A 22,325-nucleotide genomic window follows, 5' to 3' on the forward strand; every position below is an offset into this window, starting at 1 on the left:
TAAATTTTTACTGAATTAAATTGGAGAAACTAATTTTGCTCTTAGTATTTTATTTCAGTGTGTAACTTGATTTTTAAGAAGCACTTTGTATTGCACGGCCGTTCGCATAGGCTTTATAAGCATAACATAAAGGTTTCCCTGGAGTCATGGAAAAATTACCTTCTACGTCCCCTATCTAATTAACACCATGTATGTTTCCTAACTCCTTATAATTCACTCCTGTGCGCAGGATATAGAACATGATTGGAAAAATAATTTGAAACAATGAGGAAAAAAATGCCTTTTATCATCATATATATATATGATATGGCCAAATACACTTCTAATCAAATTAGATTTAAAAGGAAGGATGGCAGCACTAAGATATCTGCTGTTGAAAGGAGATGGCAAAGGCTTAATTAAAAAGTGTGCTTATGTTTTTGAAGGGGGCTGTGTTTAAAGCATAGTAATGAAACCCTTCTGGCTCAATAGCTCAGTGACCTGTCTGTGTCTGGGCTGTAGCTGCCAGGCTCCCTGGTGACAGCCCTGATCCAGCATTTGGTGGGGCACAGAAGAGCTGCTAAGCCCCTGGTGAGCTCTGGTGGGTCAGAGGTTCCAGGAGGGAGAGCAGTCATCCAGGAAATGGTTAATTGCAGGGCTGGGGTCTGTCATAAGGATGTGGCAAATGAGCTGCTGCAGTTGGGTAAATGCAAGTGTGGCCTCCCAGCTGAGGGGGTGGTAAGACTTTAAACCGTTCTAACTAGATTGTAAGCACTGTCTGATCAGGCTGTGGGGATTTTTAATTATTCTTTTTTATTAGTTTTTTTTCTTCTTTCCTTTGCCCCTCCCCCTCCCTCTGTTCTCCCTGTGGAGCTTGGAGGACTAATATGATTTGGAGAGAGAGCAAGTGTCAGTGGACTCAATTCTCAACAGCAGTGGAACCAAATTCCAAATGAAGAGGTTAACCCCTTATCCTCTGCAGATTCATAGACGTTAATCAGATCATGTGTATAAGCCAGGAGTGTGCATCCTACATAAATTACACATGGAACCAGAGACCTGGGGTGTAAGCAAGGAAAAGAGCCAGTCCAAAGTCCCCCAGCAGCAGTACTTGTCACATCAGACAGAGGCAGCTTTTGGTCATGTTGCAAAGTTGTCACCTTTTCTAGGACCTGTCACATCAGGAGTTGGTTCTGACCTGCTATCCCTTTGCTCCTTTCATGTGTGATGGACACCTCCCTCTCCACCTCCGTCTCCTCTGTGAAGGGTCAGCTCACCTGGGATGCCCTGAGCTTTCAGAGCCTGCTCACTACTGGTCTGTCCTCTGCAGGCCTTGTCACCACTGGTTGTATCCAGGGGTTTTAAGGTCCTACTGAATTTCCTTACCAGGTGAAGAGAAGGAAAAGATATATATATATATAGTAATTTTCTCAATACTTGCACTTAAAAAATAAACATTCCCTTTTTTATGCTCCTGAGAAGATGTGGTGTGATTTTCTGAAGGGGAAGGAGGAGGGAAGAGGGCTGAGAAGAAAGGCAAATTTTAAAATCAAATGCTTTAGATTTAAAAAAAATAAATGTAGATGCTTACATTGTCCAGAAAACTGAAAATGTCCACCCTTTTCAGAAGCCACTGATTTTCCATTGGAAAGAAGAATAAAAAAGTGGAAGCAGAATCTCCTCACTTGTTGATTTTTTGGGGGAAGGTAAGTAAATGCAATACAAATTAGCTTTCTGTTCTTTTGCAGACTTCCAGGGAAGACAGCCCTGCTGGTTTCTCCCCTCCCCAGTATAAATCCAGTCATTCCTTTCTACAGCCTCACATGTAATGCACAGCATCCTAAGATGACTTGAGAGAAAAACTAAAATTGTTCTGTCCCCCCCATTCCATGAATCTGGAATTTTTTTCTGTCAGGAGGAAGAAAATCTATCCTGGACATCCATTTTCCTTTCCTTTCCTATCCAGAAAGTCTTACTTCTCTTTGCTCATTTTCAGATGTGTCGGATTTAAGTGCTTCCTCATCCCTTTCCAGCCTTGGTCCTGTGCTTGTCCTGTGTGCATTAGGAAGCAGCAGCACTGGGTGGGTTGGTGGCTCTGCCACTTGTTTGTGAGATGCTGGAGGACTCTTCTCTATAATCAGAAATACTGCAGATACTTGACACACTGCAGAAGTCAAGTGAGCATTACAAGATGTTTATTAATTGGGAAATGCACGTCTTATACTGAAATGGAGAGCAGAGAGAAATTGGTTCAGGGGCTGTGGCACAGACTGAAGCTCATTCACCTTTTGCTGAGGGAAGGGATCAGTCACAAGCCAAATTCTTTGCTGCATTAACCAAATTGCTTATTGCACTGGATGTATCCCTTATTAAATCAAATTTTTCAGCTCTAGGCTGCAGCTGTCAGTTTTTGAATCAAATATATTGACTATTAAACTTGTCACCTCGGAAATTAAATTAATATTGTATTTCAAAAATGTGGAGGCTGTTTACCACTCTCTGAGCTGGTAGAGAAGCTACGCAAAATATCACAATTTTGGATTACATAAAATGCACCAAACGCCTCCCAAACTGAACTGAGATCTGCTTTCCTGGCCAGTGCAAGCGGAGTTCTGTGCTTGCAAAGCTGTTCCTACCAGCTTCTATTTCAGGGACACAGGTATATGATCATGTAGTGTGGCACTAATACTGTCTAAATGAGCTTTGCTTATCAATATGGTAATAATAGGCTGATAAGCAGAGCTCACTAGAAATTGAAATCTTGGAAGGAAACACATGTAAAAAATGTGACCAAGTTACATTTCAAGATAGCCCACACTGTGGAAGTAGAATCTAAATGAGAGAGGGACCAGTCAGTGTGAAAATCAGGAAAACTTTTGTTTTTCAGATTTTCATTTTTTGAAGTTGTTGGTTTTGGTTTTTTTTTTTTTTTTTTTTTTTTTTTTTTTGTTTTTTTTTTTTTTGTTTGTTTGTGTTTTGTTTTTGTTTTGTTTTTTTTTTTTTAAATCTCACTTAGATTCTGGGCTAATAGCATCCCTCAGCCCTGGTTTTCTAATCTTCTCTATCAGGTATGTGTCTTGGCTGTGGGTCTGGATTTTCTTTCCATGGAAACAAGCATCTGGTAAGGCTGGCTCTGTGCTCCCCTGCTGCTCTTGGGACAGGTTGAGGGTGTTTGTTGTGAGATGTGTCCCATCTCACTCACAGTTTAAGTTTCTTGGACTGCCCCAAAGCTTCAGAGTTTAGAGCTTTCCAGTCTTCCCCTGCCCTGCCTCCCAGTGAGCCAAACTGGGAAAGTCCAGAAGGCAAATGGCCAAGCAAATAAAATGGGCAAAAAAAAAATTAAAAAAAACAAACAACCCATCACATTATTTTCAGAAGCCAGAACTGTCCCACAGAAACTCAAGGTACTAGAAACCAGGATGAGCATCTTCACTCATTGCCTTGCTTTTGATTTTTATAATTTCACAAGGTTAAGGTTAGACAGTCTGACTGCTCTGTGAAATCCACCCCACACCCAGGATCAGCTGGGTGGCTGTGCAAAATCCAAGCAGTAAGAAAGATCCCCCTCTCCCTCCCTGCCTGCAAACAGAGCAGCTCCACAGGGCTGCTTTGTGCTCCTCACTGCCCTGCAGGAGCTGAGGCAGTGCCAGGGTGACTCAGTATATTACAAATTAATTTGTTTATTTTTCTGAATTCTTCAGGGAACCTTTCAAGGTAGAGTATTTCATAATGGAAGCCCTAAGTCACCACAGTTTTGGTCAGGATAATAATGTCCTTCAAAAAGAAGATGAAATTAGACTATTGGTGAGAGGCACCATCTCACCAGTCAGGGAGAAGCCACACCTAAAACAAAATAATGTGATGGGTTGTTTGGTTTTTTTAATTTTTTTTTTTTTTAATTTTTATGGGGTTTTTATTATATATGGGGGATTAAAAGCCAAAAAATGGAATTCAGGTAACCAGGAATTTATTGTGCTGAAGAGCCAGTTCCAAATATTTTAACTTGATCTCCTGTCTGGTAAAGATCCATGGACAGCTTCTGAGCTATGCACAGTCAGCATGAAGCTTTGCTAGAGGAAGAGTTGGGAGCTGGGCTCAGGCACACAGTGGGGTTGGGACTCAGCAGAGTGGGGTTTAATTCCTGGAACTGACATGGCTTTCCTGTGTGATTCTTGGCAGGTCACCAAATCTCCCTGGGCCTCACTCCCTGTCTGCAAAATCACACCTCTCAGACCTGCTGCCTCTGGAGAGATCTGGGGAGAGGCCATTCATTATTATGTGCTTAAAAATCAGGGGCTTTCCTTTTGGACAGTGCCCCCAGACAATCTCATAACACCACTCACCAGATAAACCAGGCAGATTATCTTAAATAGTCTGGCAGATGTTGGAGAGGCTCCAGCCACAAAGCAGTGGGGAGGTATAACCCAAGCTGCTCGTACAGTGCTGAAAAGACTCACTGTCCTTTTGTAGCTCAACCCTTGTGAACAACCCATGATTTATTTATTGAGGAGCAGTTTCTGAGTCACCTCCTTCCCCACATTATGAAAACACTGAGCAAGTGAGTCATTTGGAGGAACGGAGCCTGTAACACTCAGTTCTCACCCAGCTGCCTGGGGAGAGCCCAGCAGGTGGGTTTGGAAGAGAGGGAGAGCAGGAGATGCAGCTTGCTTGTCTCCTAGGGTTGCCATCTGACCTTGGGAAAGTCACATAGCCTCTTTAGGATTTAGACCATAAACTGAGACTGGTGCCCTGGCCTTGCTCAGAAGAGTGGTTTTTTTATAGGATGACACCATTAGAGAGTCTTGTCAGCTTCTGTGGTAAAAGGATCCTTTCAGAAGCCTGGGTCAGGGAGAGTGATAAAAATGCAGGTGCAATAACTGACTCTAAACATGTCAAATGTAGCTGCAGAGATAGCCAGAGTAATCTGTTTCCCATCTCTGCAGTGGATGGGAGAAAAGACAATATCTTGAAATTATAGCATGGAAAGACATAGCTTCAATGTTTGAAAAAACCTCCTGGATGTGATGTGTTGAATTCTGGAATGGATTGTCAGGGGAGGGGGTGGACTCCCCAGCTCTGGGATTTTAACCCTGCTTAGATGCACATCTGTTTGGGCTGGTTCAGGTGTAGCTGATCCAGGCTGCTTATTTCTGGCTCTTTGCAGAGGAGCTGACTGCATCCTCTGGATGGACTGGCCTCTGGCAGGACTCTCTGGTGCTGACTGTCTTGGGATACCAGAATGCAAAGAAGACAAATACTTTTTTTTTCCTAGTTATTTGCTTTGTTTGTGTCTGTCCTGCTGTTCTTTGAAATCTTCCCTTTCAGCAATGCCACAGATAAGAAAGGTCAGCTCTTTGCCCTGTCTGTGTAAAATTTGCCCCTCCATCCATCAAACCCTCGTTTGATTTTGACATTGCTCCTTGCTGCTTTCCAGTCCATCTCCAGCCATATGAATGCTTCCACCCTGCAGGCACCTTGTAGCTGTTTTGGGCTGCACACATTTGCAGGATATTTGATAATAGTTGGCCTTTAGTCTTCTCATCTAGCTGGCAGTCTGTGCATTGAAGTGTTCAGGCTTTCTGGTTACTGCTGCTCAGTGATTGGAAGAGGCATCACTAAGGCTGGAACTCTGGAGCCTTCTTGGAGCTTTAATCTCATAAATGGGAGCTTCCTGCTAATAAAGAGCAAAGAAAACAACATGAAGATGAAAGTCCATGTCTGTAGCTGGCTTTCTTTCACTGTTCTGATGATGTGAGCTGGAGCAAGTGACCCCTCCATGTCTCCTCTGGCAGAGCTGTCCTGCCCATTTCCACCTCTGCTCTCCCCAGCAGAACATCTGCCAGTGTAGGCAGATCCCCTTCTCCCTGCTCTCCCCTATATGACTTCAGTGGGTTTTTCTCTGCCCTCACACAGCCACCTCCTGCCACAGCTGATACTCCTGTGCTGTTGGCAGAGCTGTCCCTCACCTCCCCATCAGCCCATGTGGTGGGAGCTGCACATCCCATGGGACCTGGGTGACACCAAGAGAGCAGTGTAGGTAACCTTGCTCTGCTAAGTCCCCCCCACTAAGACTTTGGCATTCCCATCCTTGTCTCAGACTGTGGTGCTACCCCCAGTCAGCCTTCTGCCTTGTCAAGGTCTCTCTTAATTTCAAACCTCCCTTGTAGGGAGCACGAGGGCTGCCCAGAACACTTTCCTTTGGGGCCAACTTAGCAGGAGGGCAAGTGGACCAGAAATCAGTGAGTTGTAGTCACTCTGAAACAACCACTCTTTTAAGAGGTAAAGAGGTGAAATCTCACTGAATGTGCTAGGAAAAACTCATCCATGGTGCCCTCTCCCTCTTAGGCAAAAACATCTCTGCAAGCAGGTTCTGGCCAGCACCGCCAGCAGCACCATGATGCTTGAATCTTGAGGACGTGAAGGTGTCATCTGTGTTCATGCCATAGGTACAAGTTGAGGCATCTATCTCAATCTGCCTCTCTCTGTTGGATCTATGTGTGAAGACAGCTGGCCAGTTTGGGCACAGATTTGCTCTCTCTGCTTTATGAGTGGTCAGATGTCACTGCCTGGAAAGAGACTCATTGAGGCTTTGTGGTCTTTCCTGCACAGGGTTGGTTAGGAGAGCAAAAAAAATCCTCAAGGACGTTTAAAGAATGGGACAGAAAGTGCTTAGGATACAACCTTGCGAGTGTTTCACTATTTCACAGATCAGAGGTACCGAAATTTCTGTCTGAACAAGGGGACAGAGGAAGGCATCTTTTAGGAAGAAGAGAAAAACATTTGGGTTTTGCAGTTCAAGGAGACCCTGTGAGGGACACCAAGGGCCCTCTACATCAGCCACAGGCAGAGCTGGTGGCTGGAAAACCTCTCGGGTGACCACAAGGACAGAAATCTCTAAGCTGAGCCACAGTGACCAGACAGCACATTAACAGGTGAAGTTTTCATCCCTCAGAACTGGGAGTGACTGCAGCAGTGAGGGAGAAAGCTTCACACTAGTTCTAAGATGGAGGCTGATGGATTTTGAACAGTCTCCTGGGTCCTTCCATTCCTACATTTCCAGAAATGATATTGGAGAAAAAGAAGAGCTATAGATGGGATAATAGAAATGCTAAGATACAGCAAGGTGTCTTTGAATAGAGACTGAAAAATTAGAAGTGTGGGAGGGAGAAAAGGCAGGCAACATGCTAAAAGGCAAAAAGACAAAGAGAAAAGTATCCAGAAAGCACCATCACCCTCTGTGAAACAGTGCAGGGAATGTAAATCAGGCTTTCCTGCTCCCCCTCCTCACCAGGCAGGAGCTTCCAGTAACACTGAAAGGCAATACTGGGCAAAATTACCCCCTCAGCCCCACAGCGATGCAGAGTGCAAGTTACCTGTGGGAAATGGTTGCCATTAGGCAGCACCGAGCCAGAGAGTCTAGCAGGAAGGATTAGAATTGGATAGGGCTGGTGAGAGCATCTGTGGTTATATATGAAGGGATAAAAATAAGCATTATAAACTCATATGCTTCCAGGCACAGGCAACCTCAAACTCCTCAGGGTGAAGAAACTTCCCTTATAAATAGGTTGCTCCATAACAGTCCATGGCATTAGCTACTGTCAGAGACAGGATACTGCACTAGATGGGCCCCTGGCAGTTCCTCTGGAGAAGCTATCTTTCCAAAAGAAAGACCCCCACCCTCCCAAAATCCCCATAACAAAGAAGAAATTATTAAGTTGTTATTAAATAAATTAATTTGAATAGAGAGAACAGCAGTTCCTTTGTTTCGGCCTCAGTTTGAACTGTGGGTCTCGGAAGGAAAAATGAAACCACTGCTCCCAGCAGCAGAATAGCATCCTCAGTGCTTGCTTCTTCCAGAATAAAAGGCCTATATTTAGAGGATTCCAAGTATTAGAGATATACTGAGCTGGCAACTGTTTCAGGGCAGATTTCCAAATCCATCTGACTTTCCACGTAAGTTAGACTTTTCAGCAGCTCAAGAAGTTGTGAAGAAATCTGAAAACAGTTTTGCTATCTTTACAGCCCAACCTGCCGTATTGAATACATTTTTTAGAGGAAGTCTTTGGTCAGATTGGGTGCAATCAATACTAAACTGCATCTGGTTTTAGAATACGTGTATTTTTGTGCGTTTACTCATATATAAGTGCATACACACTCTGTGCATGTAGAAACATACAGAGTAAGGTATGCAGGCTTTTCTGTTAGGTTCATTACTTGTTTAATTATACATTCATTCACCATCTTTTGACATCTGTTTGTCTATCTGTCTATCTAGCTATCTGTCTACATATCTATCACAGAACTTTTCTAGCAGGGGTGCATTAGAACTGAAGTCAGGCTCTACATTTGTGCAAAGTCAAGCACCATTGATTTAAAAGCTCCTTTAACTCTGTTTTAAAGGAGCAATGCAGATGCATCAGACTGTGCTAAAGGGTGGCAAATGATATACTTCTGAATCACTGTAACAGTTGCAGAGACCCCTAGTCAATAGTTTACAGATACCTCACTCCAACAGGACAACCATGCTAGGTACAAATTGCATCTTGCTTTACGGGAAGTGTTTTTTATAGCTACCTTCCAGAGTATCACAGTGGGAATAACAGCAATTTCTGTAGTCAGCCTTCCATCACCCCATGTAATATGCCTTTCCTATGTTCTATATTTGATTGATCACACATTCTGCATAGACCATTCAGGCTGGTGATTCCTATGCTTGTTCTCCATCCAAGAGTTAAGCTTTCCACAGAGGAAAATTACAGTTTAAGGTTTTTTATTGTTATTATTTCTGCATTAGCCTGGTGTGTTACAAAGGTATTGGTCCCACCACTTTTTCTCTTTCCAGGAGTGCCTTTATGATGATGTGATCTTCCAGGTGAGAACTGAAGCTATTTTCATATACTTCAATGTTTGTCCCTCTGGCTTGTGTTTCATAAATGTTGGGCACAGCCAAAAGCTTCAAATCAGCAATGGACACTTTTAAGAACAGAAACTTAAAGAGAGTTTAGACAGCATGAATCTGGGCAGTACTTTTTTTCAGTCTTCAGTAAGAGGAGCTCAGTGTATCTTTAATGCTCTCAAATATTAACAAGCATTTATGAATTTAAGGTTGGAAAAAGATAATTCAAACAGACCCCAAAGAAGAAACACGTAAGTGCAACTCAAAAATGCATCAAAGTGATTAATGGAAAAATCATTAGCTTGCTTGGCAAGATTCCTTGGTGAGATTTTTTGGTCATGTTGGAGTTTTCCTTATTGCACTTGTTTGTCCTGGTCTAGGATCAGCCACCTCACCTGCATGTTGGAACATGCGTGGGCTGTCTTTACTGCAAACTAGATTTTAGGTGTGGGCAGAAAGACACCAGGATAAGGCAGTCTATCATCAGATAGGATGTCATGAGTCACTCATTCCTGAGTGGCAGGGCTTCCTGACAGTCCTTGCCTGATCTGACAGCTCTGACAACTCCAGGAGCTGCTTGGAGAGGAGCTGGCCTGTCAGACCTGGTGAAACTTAGTTAACTCAATGATGCTCACAAGTCCAGGATACCACAAAGTATCAAAAATGTGGTGATGTGTATAAGAGATGTGTTTCTGCTGTGTGACTTGTGAACAGTGAGGCAGCTAGGACCTACCTCCTGAAAAAAAGACATCCAGAAAAACAAGTCTCTTACCAGTGACACAGGTAATGCAGCTATTATTGTTAATGCACCTGACAAAAATTTTACCCTCTCCTTAGTTAGGAACTATTATGGGGTCATATTAGCTAAATATTATCCTCATTTTACCATCTTCTTGGATATACCTGTTGACATTTCTAAGCTATTTGTTAATTGTAGCATAGTAAATGTAGAAATGTTGTTTCTTGTATACATACATTCATTAAAATTAATTAGTTTCAACCTATTTTAAAACATTTTGGTAGTATTTTTAAAATAGCACATATTAAAAACCTGGCAAATTGCTAGAAAGGGCAGAGCAGCTTAGAACAAACTCGTACAGCTAAGTGATTTGAACAAATATATAAATGAAAACATCTCTTTTAGGCACACCAGAGATTATGATGTGACCTTCAAAACTGTTCAGTAGCATTGAGTTTAGCAGACTCAGTTTAAGAAAAGCAGCTGCCTGTACATTGACTCTTATTTGAAGGGGAGATTAACAGTGGAGCAGATATCCACCTGGAGCCCATGGAGGACCCCATGCAAGAGCAGGTGGATGCCTGAAGGATGCTGTGACCTGTGGGAATTTCATGCTGGAGCAGGACCTGGTGGCAGGATCCTGGTAGGACCTCTGGAGATAGGAGACCAGGCTGGAGTAGGTTTGCTGTCAGAACTTGTGACACCATGGGTGGAATGCTGCTGGATCTGTCAGTTCCTGAAGGGCAGCACCCCATGGAAGGGACCCGCACCGGAGCAGTTGCTGAAGAACTGTAGCAGGACCCACATTGAAAGAGAGGAAGAGTGTGAGGAGTCCTCTCTCTGAGGAGGAAGGAGTGAACTGACCACAACCCCCATTCCCCATCCCTTGTACTTGGGGAAGAAGGGGGGTGAGGTGGAGAAACTGGAAGCACAGAAGTTTGAGCCCAGGAGGAAGTGAGGGGTGGGGGGAAGGTGTTTTGAGGTTTGGTTTCATTTCTCATTATCCTACTCTGATTTGATTAATAATAAATAAAACTAATTTCCCCAACATGTGTCTGTTTTGTCCATGCTGGTAACTGATGAGTGATCTCCCTATCTCAGTCCATGAGGCTTTTTGTTATATTGATAGAGTGGCTTTAGTGGGCTTTGGTGGGCTTTGGTGGCCACCTGACTTCCAGCCAGGGTCAGGCCATCACAGCTCTTACTGTATTTCTTAGTAAGGAATATATTGTAATTCAAATAATTCACATCCTTTCAAATAACATTGACTGTGTATTTGAAGTCTTGGTTCTGATTCTCTTAAGCCACTTGTGCCATTCTATGAAAGTGATATCCTTGTATGTCCTGGTAGCTGTCAAATAATGTCTGAAGCAAATCTTACTGACCACCAAATGAAGCACTTAGGGTTGATTTTTTTATTATTTTTTATTTTACTTCCTGAAATACCAGCCTCAAAAAACCCCAATGATCCAGACTCAGAAGACTGTGCTGTGCTCTCTCTTTCTCATGCCACTGGTGAAGAAATCTGCAATCATGACAATTGTACTGAAGAGACAGTTGCCTCTTGCTTTCTCACTGCAGAGCTGGGAGGAGTAAACATTTGCTAGAGACCATAAACTAAGAGATTCTGTGTAGAGGATGGGCACATAATTCTCATTTTCAGGCTTATAGAATCACAGAATAGGTTGGGTTGGAAGAAGACTTTAAATATCATATAGTCCAACCCCCTGCAGTGAGTAGGGACATCTTCAGCTACAATCAGGGTGCTCAGAGCTCAGTCCAACCTGAATCTGAATGTTCTTGGGGATAGAGCATCTACAACCTTGTGTGCTGCTGTTAAACTCAGAAGCAGAATCCCATCAAGTGCCCCATGCAGTGTTACTGCTGAGGGAATTCAGTGCACCTAAAACAAAAATGAAGCTTAGGAAGCAGTTGAGTCAGAAAGTATTATTTTTCACAGAGAGGTTTTTTTTTGTTTGTTTGTTGGTTTGGTTGGTTTGGTTGGTTTTGTTTTTTTGTTTTGTTTTGTTTGTGTGTATAAATATATATATATAAATATATATATATTTTATATATATTTTGTTAATATAACACCTTGGAGACCAAAAACCCCCCCTTTGTTCCTTTTGAGATCCTGACTTGCTCTTACTTGTTCTTACTGACAAGCATTGATTGAAGAGCAGGCAGGAACTGCAGGATATAAACAGCGTGCTGCAAAATGCACTTCTCAGGCCTCACTGCTCAGGGCTTTCTGTCTATTTGCAGGGCACAACATAAAAAACTTCCAAAGAAACCCCAGCATAGGATGGACAAATGGGTCAGCCTTTGGGCTAATGCTCTATCTTCACGTGCTTGCCTGCCTGTTCAGAGCCAGTCTGGGTACCAACACATTTGTGCATGCCTGCTGATTCCTGTGCATCTGTACCTCCTGAAGAGGACTGCCAGGAGTAATTCTTCTCCTTCAATCATTTTGCCCTCCTGTGCTCAGCTCCTCACACACAGACAGCCACTGCTGAGGCATATTGCAGATGTCAGCCCAGTGAGGCTCTGCATGGGCACAGCTCTGCACTTCTGCTGGTTCAGGGGTGTGTAATTCTCTGCCTTACACTCCAATGGCTGTGATTTGATCTCCGATAGCCCTACTCAGACTTGAAAAGGCATCCCCTGTTTCCAGAAAGTGCTCTCGGTGCTGCAGAGCACCAGGCCAGCGAGCTGCTTCGCAGCAGAGTTTCCCACAGGAAGGGAGGTGTCAGCCCTGACCTTGTGCTGATGAAATCCTTGGCTGATCCCGACAAGGTTCAGCTCCCTGAGTATTAGCGGCCAAGCTGACATCCTCCGGGCTCGGCAGAGCATGACTGGGAACAGCTCAAACTGCAGAGCCTGGGAGAAGGAGGCACAATTAAATAAATATCCCCTTTTCATGAGGACAAAGGGGGAATTGATATCCTGGTCAAAAAGCCAAGTGCTGTTCCAGCAGTTCCCTGTTGCAGGCGTGCGCTTACAGGCTTTGGATGTGTCAGAGGATGCCTATGCAGATTTGTGGAACAGGTACTAAAACATCCTTCAAAATGATTTGTTATGTATGGTTGATGTAGCATGAGGAGTCCAGTGTCTTAAATAACAAACAGGGGCAGAGATGTGAAATATCTTTCTTTGAGGTTTTATATCATAGCTGATAACTCTACTCCCTGTAAAAAGGGTACAATCAATGAGCAGATGTGAAAGATCCTGATAAGACACTGGAGCCTGCATCCTTAAGGGAAGTGAGCTGTTTCACAGGGATACATTTAACCCTTTAATTTAATGACAAGTCAAACCTTCCCCCTGTTTATTTCTGATCTCCAAAGGAAACTGCAGGATGTGGCTGGTGACTGTGCCAATTAAACCACCTAGACTGAACCTGAGCCTGTGAGCTTATCATCCTTCCTCTAGAGCAGCAACATCAGGCTTTCTTCAGCCTGATTACAGGAACAGACTTTCCCTGACAAAGTGAGAAGCAGTAGCCCTTGTGACCAACAACATCAGGCTGTGTGCTTGAATTCACTCAAGGTGAGAAAGGGAAGAAGTGAGGAAAACATCACTTTTGCTGCTGTGCTGACCTTGTTGCTGTTCTGGATAGAGCAATCAGTATGGTGCTGCTACAAGGGTTAGTGGAAACAGCAAGGGTGGAAAGTATTTTCTGTTGATAGAATGGCTAAGCTAACTTTACAGCTGAAATCTTACCTTTAGCATGTTTTGGCTGCAGGGGTATAAACACCAATCCTTTTCATTTTATTGCTTCTAGTACCTTGTGACTCAAAGTGTTGAGTTTTCATTTGATGAACAAAGCTGAACTGAGACCTTTGAGCAGGAATCTTTTCCAACCTGAGCACTGGAGCAGTTGGTGCTTGCAGAGCAGAGCTCTTTATCTTGAGAAATGAGGTGTGCTCACCCAGAAAATCCCAGGGTCCTGTGTATGTTCCTGCAGACTCTGCAATGGGCTTGGAGATGTAGCATGGATGGGATCCCTTCTGGCTGCTTGGAGCTGATCTAAGTCTGTGCAGCTGCTGGAAGGCTGATCCCACCACATCCCTTCTCTCCCTTAGCCGTGTCCTCACACCACCTAACTAGCCTTCTGGACACAGCAGTGTGGCTGCTCTTCAGATGGCTCAGGCCTGTGAGACAGTTCATCAGCTGCTGGGGGCATCGGGGAGGCAGAAATGTGCAGCTGGGGGTGGGGAGGAGGGCAGAACCACTCCTCCTGGCAGCTGTGGATTTTGTTTTAAAATAAACTGTGAGCATCCTAGATGAACACTGTGAACTGCAGCCTGGCAAAGGTGGTTGGTACCTTGCAGCACAAGTTCTCTGCTCTGCAGTGTGAAGACAAGGACTTCTGCTTGCTCCTGGGCCAACAGATGATACACTCACTGCTTAAGAGCAGTATTTTGCTTCAGAAGCTTTTGTGTCAGCTTTAGAGTCATGGTAAATTCTCCACAGCAGGCGAAGGAGCCAGCCCTCAGTGAGGGATGTGGTCATGTCATGCTTTGAACATAAGCTGATTTTGCTCTGAAAATGAGATACTGCATTTCCTGGCACCCACACACTGAGCATCCTCTCCTCTGTGCACATGTGCCACCAGATTTCTGCTTTGAATCCTTCTGTCCTGACAGTAGTGATAGTCTCGTCTGGTTTTCCCCAAGATTTGTTCTCTGTGGGGGATCATCCATTTCCACCTTCTTTAGAAACAAAACCTTTCTTTCCTTTGATCTTTTAGGGCTGTGGAAGTGGCAAAGCAGTGGAAGATGGGAGTGAAAATCTGTGCCAGCTTTTGTGAGACTGTTAAATCCTGGTTGCAGAAGCATTTACCCCAAATGTATGGGCATGGCACTAACAGCATTCCACTACGGAATGTCCGTCCCACCTGGGTCAGTTGTTTAGTCTGGAGAAAAGGAGGCTGAAGGGGAGATACTATCACCCTCTACAAGTACCTAAAGGTTGTAGCCAAGAGCCAAGCGAGGGGTTGGCCTTTTCTCCCAAGTAACAAGCAATAGAACAAGAGGGAATGGCCTCAAGTTGTTCCAGGAGAGGTTTAGATTGGATATTAGAAAAATTTCTTCACAAAAGGGTTGTCAGGCATTGGCACAGGCTGCCCAGGGAAGTGGTGGAGTCACCATTCCTGGAGATGTTTAAAAGCCATGTAGATGGGGGTGCTGAGGGACATAGGTTAGTGGTGGGTTTGGCAGTCAGCACTGTGTTGGACTTGATAATCTTAAAGCAAAGATCTTCCAATCAAAATGACTCCATGATTCTATGCAGGGGCCAGAAAGAGCTTGACTTGATCTCATTTCTGCATAGGAGCAGACACGGTACATGCTGAACATGAGTGTTTGCTGCATGCTCACACGGAATTGCAGCTGTCCTCTAAAATTATATAGAGATATTTGCTTGCATTGCATGAGCAGACAATATTTGTAGAGTAGAAGCCTCTTTTACAGTAAGGTCTAAAAGGTGACTGCTTCAGGACATTGCTGTTGTGTGAAGTAAAGCAGAGGTAATGAAAATTGTTTTGGTTTTAATTAGAGCAGTCACTACTGGTAACTACTCCTGTCTTATCAGAGGAATTTTCAGCCAGTAACTAATTCTTGGTGAAAAGCAGCTCCTCACTTTTGGTAGCTCTCAGTCTATGCTATTTTGAGTGTAATTGCTTTGCCCCTGATTGGGGGGTGGGAGGAAATCCAGCTAAACCATTGCTCAAGCTACAGGTACCTGGAAGGCATTGTGGTGAACAGTTTTCCACTGTGACTTGCGCTGCATCAGGCTGGACTGGTTTGGAATGACTGACTGATTTTGGCTATTACTTGACTGAGAAGCCAGGAGAATGGTGAAAAGTCAGGGCATAGCTTTGATTTGTAAAGAAGAGAATCATAGAATGGCTAGGGTTAGAAGGGACCTTAAAGATCATGTAGTTCTAAGCCCCCTCCATGGGCAGGGGCACCTTCCACTAGATCATGTATGGTTGGGATAATCACTAGATTATGGCACTGGTTGGGATGAAGTGTCTGATCACAGTAGATGTATAATAGATGTGTCCATGCTAATCTAGCTCTAAAGGAGCTGTTCTGTTCAGGCTAATTTACCAGTTTTGTGCTATCTGGCTTCTTCAGGGACTTGCATGAACAATGGTGCAAGGCACCTATTCCACAGGCAAAAAAATTTTCTGCTTTGTCTCAGACATAGCTGGGGACTTGACCTTGGTTTGTCCATGTCATAGTACTAAACTTTATCTGAACACCATTCTGAATAAAAACAAAACAGCCCAAGCAACCAAACTGCTCTCTTCAAGAAGTTAAATAGTTCAAGGCATCCTCTGGTCAGCAATCATCTTAAATCAGTATTGAAAGAGAGAAGTGATTCACTGAAAACTTCATTCATTAATTAGACTGTGGCCTGGACCACAATGGCATGGTCTCTGAAGACACAGATTTATTTATATTTGGTTATTGAAGGACATGTGAAAAGGCTAGTGGCAGTTGTTGACAAGCATTCATAAGGAAGGCTGCTTGCTGGTGTAAGAGCATCAATTATTGAGACAAATTTAGCTGGCTGGAACACTGTGTAAACTCACAAATGATCTGAAACTCATGTGGAATTAATCCCATTTACCTTTGCAGATCTCTGTTTTATGAGTACCAGAGCTTTGGAGCAAACAAATATGAAGGCATCCCTGAGAAGACCTGACTGCCTTCAAGTTCCTGCTCAGTCAAATAGAAATGAGAAAGTTAATTTCTCCTGCAACAAGTAAAATTCAACTGGGTGTTACTGCTGGAATTGTAAACTCTTCCCCTATGTTTTTCTTCTGTGGTGGTCAGCTGCATCCAAGCTTATCCAAAGTCAGGCTCCATGACCAGCTTCCCAAGAACTTGACATCATTGTGTGGTATCTAGTGACACTTTATCACCATTGCAAAGTGGCTGCATCTTCCATGATCCCCCATCCCTCACCTCTGTCAGATTCAAAATAGAGCATTCCTGTTCTGGGTAGCTTCTGAGGCTGCTTTGTGGTGTCATAAATGATGTCTCCCATGATTTTTTTTAACCTAAAACTGTATATGGTGGTGAACCTCCTTGTAAGATAATGACCCATGGCAGAAGAGTGAGTTTTAACAGATGGTGCTACTTTGAAATGGAAGAGGTAGTCATATGTTAAAGCCTCATCTTTTTGGACTGGTGCAGAGTTGTGATAATGCTGCTTTGAACCTATCCTTTAAGAGATGTAGGAAATCAAACAAAGGGATTAACTCTACAGTTACTAATTGACAGGTTATTTAAGATTTTCTGTGCTGTCCATCTTCTTTGAGTAAAGTGGCCTCAGCTAGTTAAGGAAGACAAACAGAGATATGTGGGCACAGTTCAGCAAAATACTTTAGCATTCATCTAACACCAAGCATGCAGGTGAGCTGAATTTCAAGGGTCATGACTAAATACCCTCCAGAGCAGGAGATGGATATCTCTGGGTTCATCTAAGCAGCTCTTCTTCATAGGCAGTTTTTAAGTCAGACCCTTTACTGCCAGGTTCTTGGTTAGATTTCCTGGGAATTCAGCTGAAGAGATAAATATTCAAATAACTCCCAGGGGAATCTGTGGCCCATCTGTCAGAAGACCTGTGTGAGGCTGCCTCAGTGTTGTAGCTCTTTTTGTAGAAACAAGGCAGCTAATGCTTTGGTAGAGGAAGTTCTCAATTAAATGGGGATTGCTTCAGAAGGCTGGGGAGTCTCCCAGTGGGGGTTCTTAAGAATGACCTCCAGGACCAATGCAGGTCAAGCTGATCCTGTGTCAGAGCAGGATCACGGACGAGATGACTGCCAGAAGTCCTTTCCCAGGGATTTCATGTTCCCAGCAGAGATGTAATTGCATGAGTAAAATGTCAAACATTTTATACCTCATTGTGTGTGCCTCATAATAGAAGACTAAGAGGTTACTGTTAAATCAGTTTTTATTAACAAATCACTTAACTAACACTTAGTATTTTGATCTGTAGTTATGGATTTCACCATAAGGTGCAATCCAATAGAGATAAATAACTCCCTTTTTAAAGGATGCAATAATCAGTTTTCATTCTTAGTTGTTCATGACCTGAATAATCTGATCTTTAGGCCTGGATTATAAAAAGCAATTTCTTATAACCATACATTTTGAGAAAAACACAGATCTGATAGAAGAGTTTTTATTTCTTTGTTGGATTGTCAGTGTGCTCCCTCACACTAACTGGTGGTTTCAGATTGAAGATTAGAAGAAACTTATACATTAAGGGGAGAAGAAAGATGTAGAAGAACCTGGAAAGCCTGATACCACACATCACATTACTGATACACAAGGTTGCATTATCAGGACAGACTAACTGAGGAAATAAAAAATCTATTTTGGAATTAGATGCATTGAGGTAGGTGTTTTTAACAATCAGTGGTGACTCAAAAAGCAATTTACTCATTATTTCTGGAAGTAGTGGTGAGTGATGTGCTTTTGATACATGCTGACCAAGTGTAGTCATGATTCTCAGGGACAGGCAAATGACTGAGCAAACTCTCCCTGCTACCCAGCTGTTACTCAGCTCACATTTACATGGGAGGTAAGTCTGAGAAGAGTTGCTACAGCTTTGCTGCATGGCAGGAGCTTCAGTGCCAGCTGACAGCTGTTAAATAAGCAAAACTCTCTCTTGAACTATTCCTCACTTTATCCTTTGAAGACATTGTGCAACCAGTGTGAAATTACTTCCAACCTTGGGGAGACGCAGTCCAGCCACACAGTGGCCTCTCCCCTCCCATCGTCCTGAGTGGATTTTGTAGGTTGACCAGAGGTAGCCTGGGCTCAGAAGTCCTGCTGGATACTGAGGCTACATCAGTTTGTGCATGGGGTTGAGCTGATGCTCACCCAGCACCCAAACAGACTGAATTTTCTCACAGGTGAGTTCTGGAGCACAGTTGGAGATACACCAGAGCTTGATTTGCCCATGAAGGTGTAGCTAAGAATGGCCCATAGCTGCTGTTATGTTGTGGGAGAGATGAAGGGCAGGAAATCTGTCCCTGGACTGGGGAGGATACCTCAGCTCAGCCTGCTTGCAGAGCTGTTGTGAACATGGCATTAGACACATCTCACCAACACACATATGGGGAAAACCACAGGGCAATAAGTTTATCTCAACTACACCCTTGCCATCTTCCCAGTGATTTAGAGACATCTCCTAAGGAAAAGAAAGGTGAGGCCACTAGGTGAGTCAGGGAAAGGCCATGATTGAGTGTATCCAGCATGTGAGAACAAAGCATCACTGTCTGTGACTGGTGAACTTCCTTCTTCCTTGGAATAACATCTGGGAGCTGAATGGTTTCCACCCCCTCTCACTTCTGGTGGGCTGACCTCAGAAGGGAGTGGTAAAGAAACAAGCTGGGAGAAACAAGCTATTTGAAATGGATCAAAATCCTAATTGTGAAACTTCCTGAAAGGGTTACTGGGGAAGGGACAGGGAAACACTCAGGATGTTCAGAACCAGCTAATCTTGGAAAAGAAACAGCAAAGCAAAGCGGTCTCCCCTCCACTAATCAAGAGATATAACGAATTGAAATACCCCCTGGAACTGATGGAAAATCAGGTCAGGAACAGAAATATTCATGCATTCGCTCTACTGGAGGGTACAAAATTTCCAAACCCAATTTCTTTTGTGGAAACCTGGCTCCCTAAGGCTCTGAATGAGATACAGAGAATGTCCCACTGCATGTGGTTTGCTGGTTCAGGATCCCTGCCAGGGCAATCACTCCCAATAACAAGCAAAGCAAACCCGAGCTGCCAAGTTCCAAATTTTCATGGGAGAGGGAGGCTCATGACTGTAGAGAGAGAGCAATGAGGAAGCATGTGTTCATTTACTTCCAAGTCAGTCTGAGCACTTGCTGTGCTGTTGCCTTAGATAACCTGGGTTCAAGCCCAGTTTCTCATTGATCTAGGATCTATACTGACACACAGACCAAGGGAAGTACACCTAAAATTCAAGAGTGGGCAGATTGATCTACTATGACTTATAAAACTCATGGAAACAGGAGACCATCCAGGTCATAGTGGGATGTGATGCCGTGGTAGTTGTAGAGTCCAAAAATAAACATGAGGTCCTTCTAGGAGGACAGCCTCAAGTCTGTGCCATGCATATCATAGGATCATAGAATAGTTTAGGTTGGAAGGGACCTTTAAAGGTCATCTAGTCTAATCCCCCTACAATGAACCTGGACATCTGCAGATAGGTCAGGTTGCTCATGGCTCCTTCATCCCAAATTCTTTCTCTCTGACTCTTTACTTCCCAGGGCTTCCCTCCCCCTGTCTCTTATTTTTTCAGCCTCTTGCAGCTCCTCTTTCTGGCTGATGTTATCTGATCTTGGCAATAGTGATGGTTCAAGTAGAAGGTTGTGTTAGAGATCTCTGGAGCCCCATCCAAGCAGCATCACTGTGATTCTGAGAGAGTGCCAAGCATTGCTCAGCCCCCGAGTTGCCTTCTCAATGTGTGATCTCATGATGTCTTCAGGGATTTTCTGCAGGAACATCTCTTGGTGCTCCCTGCCTGTAACCAACTCATTGCAATGCATCAGAACTGGCACTCAAACAGCCTGACACAACTGCCCTCTGCCACCTCTTTTCAAACAGTTTGTGGTGATTCTGTCACTTCCTCACTATTTTAGCCTCACTCCTATATCAGGTACACAGAAAGAGAAGAGATGAAATCTTTCTTATTTGTTTGTGCTACGTCAGCCTAGAAGGATTATTTCCAAGTTGTATATAATGACCCAAAACCCTTTAGGTACAGCGTCTACATTTCAATATAAAAATACAAATATTAAGAAAAAAATAGCATTAAAAAAATCTGCATAAGCAAGAAAAAATATGGTTCACTTTCTTTTATCTGCAGGCTTTGTGCTAAACAATCTCTGTGTCAGGGACATCTGAGCTGCTGGGGCAACCAGAGTGATATCTCTGTTTTGACAGCAGAGAAGCACCTCACCCCTTGTTAAACCTGATTGAATATTTGCTTTAACAGCCCAGGTTCTCTTCATAGCATCAAAGACTGCTCTAGTTCCCCCTTCAACGTGAGACTCACCTTGTCTCGATGTCTTCCTCCTGATCTGCTGAGTCATTCTTTGAAGTTCTCAGCCTCTCTCTGGGATGCACAAGGGGGCAAGGAGGCCACCTCAGAGGCTGGGAACTGGGAGAGGACAATTTATGAAGGCATGAACACACATGGGCTTCCCTACCCCAGGAAATTAAGAAAGGGAGTGCAGCAAACACTGAGCAGCACTGGTGTCACCAGCACCTGGCAAACATCACTTGTTTATGGCTGAGGAGAGGATGTAGGGCCTGTTCCCAGGAGGCAGGTCCAGGCAGGAGCAGGGAGAGGTCTCCACAGCCTCATCCAGCCCAAGCCCTGACTCAGTGAGCAAACACAGCTGAGCCATGAAGTCTCACCTGGCCCTGCTACAGTAACACCTGAAACTTCTGTTTGCTTCCCAAGGGGATTTAGCAGTGAGGGGATAACCAGTCAAGGCAGAACGACAGGTAACACTTGCCTCCTTTTTGGAATAAATATTCTTCCCAAACAGCATCCTTCAGTACTAACTATGAGTTAGTACTCCCTTCTAGGAGGGGGAAACAATAAACAAACCATGCTATCGTAGGACCATCACTAAATAATAATATAAATAACAACAATTATAATGATAATAACAAAAAATCTATCCTTTCAACTAATCCTTTATTTTCTTTTGTAAGTGGGGCTACTTTAACTTGACGAAGCAGGCACCAGGGCATGATGCTGTCCTCTGGAGAAATGGCAGCTCCTTTATTTCCCTGCTTCTCCTTTCTCTAGTGTCCCATCAGCATTTTGTGAGGCCAATGCAGGACACATGCAAGGAAGGATGAGAAGAAATTCCTCTGATCTGATGGCCCAGCTTATAATTTTGGAAGTGAATTCAGCACCTGGGAATTGAAAGTGCTTTCTGTGAAATGCAATTTCTGCCTGCTTCGGTGTTCAAAACATGCTGTATAGTGCTCCTCTTGTAGAACCTGTTAAAGATGTTTATCACATGGGCAAAGACACACAGAAATGACCCCATGGTCCAGCTTGTCAGTATTGCCATACAGAGGCAAAAATTCCCTGCTCTCCACACAGGCATGAAAAATGCAGTCCTTCAGGGTGATATTATATTATTTACGATCCTATTACTGTCCTTTGTACATTATGCTCCATGATATGAAAAGGAAAAACAGGGGGGAAAAGGGAAAGCTTGCTTTAGACATTTAGCATAATTTATTACTTTTTGTAGAAGTTCTGTATAAAATTGCCTTGCCTCCAGACAGAGCACATTACAGGTGCTCTATATGTTAAAGGGTCCACCTGAGAGCACTGACTGTGTTCGTAGGGATAAATATAGGTGGAAGAATACTGTGGAATGAATATCATTCAACAAACTACATCTTCCATTTGTGAATTGTCCATGAAGAGACTGTAATTTTCTTGAGCTGTTTGCTGAATCATTCTGGAAATCATTCTTCACTGGCAGCTTCTTGAGGAGCAATTTGCTGGGAGAATTTCATATTCAAAGTTTGCAACATGGGCTGCTTTTATGGGGTGTGTCACCTCCCTGAGAGGATCTGCTCCCTGGTTAAATGAGTTAAATTTCAAAAGTTCGAATTTCTGTTCTGA

The 22,325-nt window shown here is 43.6% G+C and overlaps 3 long non-coding RNA genes across 3 annotated transcripts in view; 2 read left to right on the top strand and 1 right to left on the bottom strand.

Moving 5' to 3' along the window:
* The window catches only part of LOC139796874 (uncharacterized), a 120,683-nt gene extending 116,397 nt beyond the window's left edge, over window positions 1-4,286 (top strand). Inside the window, exons 10-13 of the long non-coding RNA XR_011726185.1 lie at window positions 853-1,045; window positions 1,607-1,685; window positions 2,996-3,100; window positions 4,159-4,286. This is a non-coding gene — a long non-coding RNA (uncharacterized lncRNA). The remainder of the gene's footprint in view (window positions 1-852; window positions 1,046-1,606; window positions 1,686-2,995; window positions 3,101-4,158) is intronic.
* A 171-nt stretch (window positions 4,287-4,457) lies between these two features.
* Window positions 4,458-20,799, bottom strand: LOC139796875 (uncharacterized). Its single transcript, XR_011726186.1, has 2 exons — window positions 20,724-20,799; window positions 4,458-5,650 (listed from the first exon to the last, which is right to left on the bottom strand). It is a non-coding gene; the product is annotated as an uncharacterized lncRNA (long non-coding RNA).
* LOC139796876 (uncharacterized) lies at window positions 5,919-10,662 on the top strand. Its single transcript, XR_011726187.1, has 2 exons — window positions 5,919-8,851; window positions 10,020-10,662. It is a non-coding gene; the product is annotated as an uncharacterized lncRNA (long non-coding RNA).
* Window positions 20,800-22,325: the final 1,526 nt, after the last annotated feature.

Source organism: Heliangelus exortis, chromosome 5, assembly GCF_036169615.1.
Source record: "Heliangelus exortis chromosome 5, bHelExo1.hap1, whole genome shotgun sequence".
Classification (NCBI taxonomy): domain Eukaryota; kingdom Metazoa; phylum Chordata; class Aves; order Apodiformes; family Trochilidae; genus Heliangelus; species Heliangelus exortis.